Below are 6,827 nucleotides of genomic sequence, written 5' to 3' on the forward strand. Positions count from 1 at the left end.
CCGCCTCAAACCGCCGCTCCCGCCTCGGGCCTCCGCCGCCTCAAAATGGCGTCACTTCCGGCCTCCGCCACCTCAAAATGGCGTCACTTCCTGAGGCCGCAGCATCAAAATGGCGTCACTTCCTGTCTTTGACGCCGGAGCTACTTCCGGAGCGCGTGCTGACAGCCAATGGGATTGCAGCGAACGCTCACGTGAGCAATTCAAATCCTATATATAAAGACCCTTTATGGGGCACCAATATGGGAATAGGGACCCCCTTATATGGGGGCAAGGACCCCCAATATGGGGACAAGGACCCCCAATATGGGGACAAGGACCCCCTAATATGGGGATAGGGACCCCCTTAATGGGGATAGGAACCCCCAAAGGGTCCCTATATGGGGATATGGGGGCAGGAAGACCCCAATATGGGGACAGGACCCCCTATATGGCCTCTAGGACCCCCTATATGGCCTCTAAGATCCCCTATATGGCCTCTAAGACCCCCTATACGGCCTCAAAGCCCCCTAATGGCCTCTAAGACCCCTTATACACCCTCTAAGACCCCCTATATGGCCTCTAAGATCCCTTATACGGCCACAAAGACCCCCTATGTGGCCTCAAAGACCCCCTATAGGGCCTCTAAACCCCTTATATGGCCTCTAGGACCCCCTATATGGCCTCAAAGCCCCCTATACGGCCTCTAAGACCCCTATATGGCCTCTAAGATCCCCTATATGGCCTCTGAGACTCCCTATATGACCTCTAAGACCCCCTATATGGCCTCTAAGACCCCCTATACTGTGTCAATGACCCCCTATATGGCCTCTAAACCCCTTATATGGCCTCAAAGACCCCCTGTATGGCCTCACAGCCCCCTTATATGGCCTCTAAACCCCCTATATGGCCTCAAAGACCCCTTATATGGCCTCAACGACCCCCTATGTGGCATCTAAGACCCCCTATACGGCCTCAAAGCCCCCTTATATGGCCTCAAAGACCCCTATACAGCCTCTGAGACCCACTATATGGCCTCAAAACCCCCTTATATCGCCTCTAAACCCCTTATATGGCCTCTAAGACCCCTTATGTGGCCTCAAAGCACCCTATATGCCCTCTATATGGCTCACACCCCCTTTTTAACCACTTTCCGCTTATTTTCACTCTTTATTCTCCCGTTCCTCACACAGCAGCAGCTCCGGGCACCATCCGGCCTCTTTCTCTCCACACAGCTGCAAGAAAAACCACATAAACCCCCATTAAAACCCCATTAAACCCCCATTAAACCACCACAGACCCTCTCAGACGCGGCCTTTCCCCCCTCAGCCCTCCGCTCCCCCTCACGGCCGCCACCATTTTCCCTCAGCCTTCTACGCACCAACCCTCCCGCCTCCATCCGGGCTCCGTTTATCCCCTCCTCGGGCCTCATTCGGTTCCCCCCTCACCCTGTGGATCCCCATTCACCTTCATGGGCCCCGTTAAACACACAGGGCCGCCCCCAGGCCCGGCCCCGCCGCCCTCCACCCCCTTGAGGAACCCTCACAAAATGGCGGCGGGCGCGCGGCGGCGGGAAGCGGGCGAAGAAGGCGCTCCTCGCTCTTAACCAATCACCAACCAGCTTTCCGCGTCGCTAGGCAGACCGCGACCAATCCCGCTCTCTGATTGGCTGCGAGCGATCCAATGAGAAAATCCAAGCTCTTACAACGGGGCGGGGGGCGCCGCGCGGCACGTAGGTGAGGAGCGAGCGCGCGTCGCGCATGCGCAACCGCTCGGCTAGTGAGCACAGCGCATGCGCGATGTTCTGGAGCAGGAGGGAGGGTGCGCAGCGCGCATGCGCCGCCCTAGTGGCGCGCGTGCGCCGGGTGCGCGGCGCATGCGCAGTGCGCGGGCGGGAGGCGCCGAGGAGGCAGCGGAGGAGGCCGCGCTCCCGCAGCCGCCGCCGCGCTTCGGCCTAACCCTGAAGCGCCGCCCTTCCTCCCTCCCTCCTCTTCCTCCTCCTCCTCTCCTGGGCCGGTTTCCCTTCCGTTCCCCCCCCCGTTAACCTTTGGGGGGGGCTTGAAGAACGATCGAACCCCCCCCCCCTCCTTCCTTCCCTCTCTTAGAGCTCCCCCCTCCCCTCAGCTTCAAGCCGGGCCCTCCCTCAGCGTCGCTCCTTCCGCTTCCCTTCAGTCCCTATAGCCCCCCTTTATTCCCTATATCCCCCCCTTTATTCCCTATATCCCCCCTTATTTCCCTCTATATTCCCCCTTTATCCCCTTATTTCCCCCCTTTGCCTTTATCCCCTATTCCCTCTCTACCCGCTTTCATCCCCCTTATTTTCCCCCCTTTATCCCCTATTTTCCCTCTATACTCCCCCTTTATCCCCCTATTTCCCTCTCTATCCCCCTTCTTTTCTTCCTTTTTAACCCCCTATTTCCCTCTCTTATTCCCTATTCCCCCCCTTAATCCTTTATTTTCCTCCCTTTAACCCCTATTTCCGCTCTATAATCCCCCTTTTATCCCCCTTATTTTTTCCTCCCTTTAACCCCCCTATTTCCCTTGGGTATATCCCTCCTTTTATTTGCCCTATTTTCTCCGTTTTTAAGCCCCTTATTTGCCCTCTAGCTAAATCCCCGCTTTTTAGCCCCTTATTTCCTCCTTTACCCCCCTATTTCCACTCCTGTTATCCCCTTATTTCCTCCTTTTTAGCCCCTAATTCCCCCCTTTTTTAATCCCTTATTGCCCATCCCTTTAATCCCCCTATTTCCTCCTAAACCCCGCTATCTCCCCCTTTTTATCCTCTTATTCCCCCCTTTATCCCTTATTCCCTCCCTTTACCCCCCTATAAACACCCTTACCCCCCTATTTCCTCCTTTATTCCCCTTTATCCCCCTATTTCCGCTCCCTTTACCCCCCTATTAACACCCTTACCCGCCCTATTTTCCTCTGTTATCCCCCCATTTACCCCCCTATTTCCTCCTTTATCCCTCCTTTAACCCCCTATTTCCTCCTTTATCGCCCATTACCCCCCCTATTTCCTCCGCCTATCCCCTTCCATATCTCTTTCTCCTTTCATTTCTATTTCTCGCTTCCACCGGCCATGGACGTGAAGAGGTTGAAGGTGACCGGAGCTTCCGGGCCGAATTAGGTCTGTCGTGGTCTCGATCGAAAGGCCTTAAAGTTGAATTGGCTCACAGGCTTCAAGAAGCGTTGGACGCCGAGTATGTTGGCGGCTGGGCCCGAAGAAAGCGGAGGTGGAGGTTGGTGGAGGTGGAGGTGGGGAGGAAGCGGAGGATCAGGGCCTTGTATTGGGGAAACAGAAAGGTTCGGTCCTTTAAGAGCTGGGAGGAAGAGGAGGAGGAAAGAAGAGGATGAAGAGGAAGAAAGAGGAAGATGAAGAAGCTCTGTGCTGAGGAAGAGCCGCAAGATGTTGGGGGGGGATGCTGGATGGATGAGGAGGAAGAGGAGGAGGAACGAGGGAGGAAGGGTCGGGTGATAGCGCTCGCGGTGATACCCATAAAGCTGATATCACCCAGCTGAATACCCCATAAAGGCTGATATCAACCCAGCTGATACCCACAAAGCTGAATAGCGGCCCCAGTTGATAACACCGAGACCCGATAAAGGAAAGAGGAAAGATGAAAGCGCGTGATGGAAAGAAGCGAAACCCGAAGGTCCCGATTTTGTTGGAGGGGGAGTGAATTGGACTCAACGGGCGGCTGAGCGAGGAAGGAACCCAGCGGGGAATGAAGCTGCTGTGGCTGCTGATACACGACCCGAAGGAGGAGGAGGAGGAGGAGAGGCGCCGGCGTGGGTGAGATATGGGGGTTAAATGGGGTATCTATGGGTATCTATGGGGTCCTATGGGGGTAGCTATGGGGTAAAATTTAATGGGTCTATGGGGTATCATGAGAAGGAAGGAGAGGAGGAAGGGTTCACTATGGACCCTATAGGGTATCTAGAGACTGCTATGGGGCAATCTAATGGGTCCTATGGGCATCTAGGGCTCTTATGGGGCAGCCGTGGGACCCTTTAATAGGGTAATCCAGGGTTCCCTATGGGGTATCTATGGGGTCCTATGGGGTATCCAGAAGGAGGAGGAGGAGGAGGCGCCGGCGGGTGAGATATGGGGTTAATGGGGTATCTATGGGGTATCTATGGGGTCCTATGGGGGTAGCTATGGGGTATTTATGGGGTCCTATGGGGTATCCAGAAGGAGGAGGAGGAGGAGGGTTCCTATGGACCCTATAGGGTATCTAGAGACTGCTAATGGGCATCTATGGGTCCTATGGGGCTCTAGGGGCTCTATGGGGCATCCGTGGACCTTTTATAGGGGTAATCCAGGGTCCTATGGGGTATTATGGGGTCCTAATGGGGTACCCAGAAGGAGGAGGAGGAGGAGGCGCCGGCGGGGTGAGATATGGGGATCTATGGGGTATTTATGGGTCTTATAGGGTAATTTATGGGTCATCATGGGGTATTTTATGGCGTCCTATGGGGTGTCCAAGAAGGACGGAGGTAGGAGGAGGCGCCAGTGGGTGAGAGATGAGGGATAGGGGGGGATAGGGGGTATTTTTGGGCTCTTATGGGTCCTATGGGTACTATGGGGTATTTATGGGGTCCTATGGGGTATCTATGGGGTCCTATGGGGCATGCCAGAAGGAGGAGGAGGAGGAGGCGTGGCGGGTGAGATATGGGGAATAGGGGGGACCTTATGAGGTCCTTGGGGTATTTTATCGGCTTTCTTTGGGGTCCTATGGGGTTAATTTATGGGGGGGGGTTTCCTATGGGTATCCAACAGGAGGAGGAGGAGGAGGCGCCAGCGGGTGAGAGATGAGGGGATAGGGGGGGATCATGGGGTATCTATAGGGTCCTTATGGGTCCTATGGGGTTATTTAGGGCTCTTAATGGGGTCCTATGGGGTAAGCTATGGGTATTTTATGGGTGGTCTCAGAATGGAGGAGGGGCGCCGGTGGGAAGATATGGGGGATATATGGGGGTCCTATGGGGTAATCTATGGGGTCCTATGGGTATCTATGGGGTCCTATGGTATTTAGGGGGTCCTATGGGGTTCTTAATGGGCCATCCAGAAGGAGAAGGAGGAGAGGAGCGAGGCGCTGTGGGTGAGAGATGAGGGGGATATGGGGGAAGGATATGGGGTATTTATGGGGTCCTGTGGGGTATCTATGGGGTCCTATGGGCAAATGCCAGAAGGAGGAAGGAAGGCACCAAAGCGGGTGAGATTACTGGGGGTCTAATGGGGTATCTATGGGGTCTATGGGGTATCTAGGGGTCCCTTATGGGGCATCCAGAAGGGAGGAGGAGGAGGAAGGCGCCGGCGGGTGGAGAGAATGAGGGGATATGGGGTATTTATGGGGTCCTATGGGTATTTATGGGGTCCTATGGGGTAATTTATGGGGTATTTTATGGGGTCATGTGGGGTATTTGTGGGTGAGGATGAGGGGATAAGGGGAGGGAGGGGCATGGGTGGGATAGGGAGACCACTATGGGTATCTATGGGTATCTAGGGACCCTATGGGCATCCATGGGTTCCCTACAAGGGCACCCATGGACCCCCTAAATGAAGCAATACGTGGACTCCTATAGGTGTCCTAGGGACTCCTATGGGAATTTATGAAGCCCCTATGGAGGTATCTATGGGGTCTTATGGGGTATCCAGAAGGGAGGAGAGGAGGAAGGTTTCCTATGGACCCTATAGGGTATGAGAGACTGCTATTGGGCATCTGTGGGTCCTATGGGGCATCCAGGGGCTCTAATGGGGCAGCCGTGGACCCTTATAGGGCATCCAGGGGTTCCTATGGGTATCTTATTGGGGTCTATGGGGTATCTATGGGGTCCTATGGGTATTTATGGGTCTTATGGGGTAGTCCAGAAGGAGGAGGAGGTGGCGCCGGCGGGTGAGATGTGGGGGATAAATCGGGAACCTATGGGTATAATGGGGTCCTATGGGTATCTGTGGGTCTTATGGGGCATACAGAAGGAGGAGGAGGAGGAGGCGCCGGCGGGTGAGAGATGAGGGATAGGGGGATATGGGTATCTAGAGCCTATGGGGTCTAATGGGGTAATTTATGTGCTCTTATGGGTCCTATGGGGTAGCTAATGGGGTATTTATTGGGGTGTCCAGAAGGAGGAGGAGGCGCCGTTGGGGAGAATGGGGTAATAGGGTTCTATGGGTATCTTGGGGTCTTATGGGTATCCAGAAGGAGGAAGAGGAGGAAGGAAGGAGGCCGCCAGCGGTGAGATTGGGGATAATGGGGGGGACCCATCGGGGTCCTATGGGGGTATTTATGGGGTCCTATGGGGTATTTATGGGTCTGTGGGGTAAATTTATGGGGTCCTGTGGGTTATCCTATGGGTCTTATGGGGCATCCAGAAGGAGAAGGGTTCCTATGGCCTCATAAGGGTACGTCGAAGAGACTGCTATGGGGCATCTAATGGTCTATGGGGTATCTAGGGACTCTATGGGAGCATCTGGTGGACCCTTATGGGGCATTTTGAGCTGGTTTTGGGTTTCTTTATGCTGGTTTCTGGGATTGAGCTGGTTTTGGGAGGTTCTTTAGGCTGCTTTTGGGGGTCGTTTGTGCTGGTTTTGGGCAGATTTAGGGCTCCTTGTGCGGTTTTTGGGGATCTTTGAGCTCTTTTGGGGTCGTTGTGCTGGTTTTAGGGCAGATTTCGGTTGCCTTATACCCGTTTTGGGAGCGGTTTTGGGGTTGTTTGGGAGCTTGCTTTTGGGGTCGTTTGTGCTGGTTTTGGGGCAGATTTCAATTCCTTGTGCCCATTTTAGGGGTGGTTTTGTGGTTCTTTGAGCTGGGTTTTGGGTTATTTTGAAGCTGGTTGGGGTTCTTTAG

At 54.4% G+C, this 6,827-nt stretch overlaps 1 long non-coding RNA gene across 1 annotated transcript; it reads right to left on the reverse strand.

The window, feature by feature from the left end:
• Positions 1-6: 6 nt before the first annotated feature.
• On the reverse strand, positions 7-1,578 carry LOC107307334. Its single transcript, XR_001552381.2, has 3 exons — positions 1,444-1,578; positions 1,166-1,211; positions 7-207 (listed from the first exon to the last, which is right to left on the reverse strand). It is a non-coding gene; the product is annotated as an uncharacterized LOC107307334 (long non-coding RNA).
• Between the last annotated feature and the right edge of the window lie 5,249 nt (positions 1,579-6,827).

Source organism: Coturnix japonica, unplaced genomic scaffold (genome assembly GCF_001577835.2).
Source record: "Coturnix japonica isolate 7356 unplaced genomic scaffold, Coturnix japonica 2.1 chrUnrandom548, whole genome shotgun sequence".
In the NCBI taxonomy this organism is placed as follows: domain Eukaryota; kingdom Metazoa; phylum Chordata; class Aves; order Galliformes; family Phasianidae; genus Coturnix; species Coturnix japonica.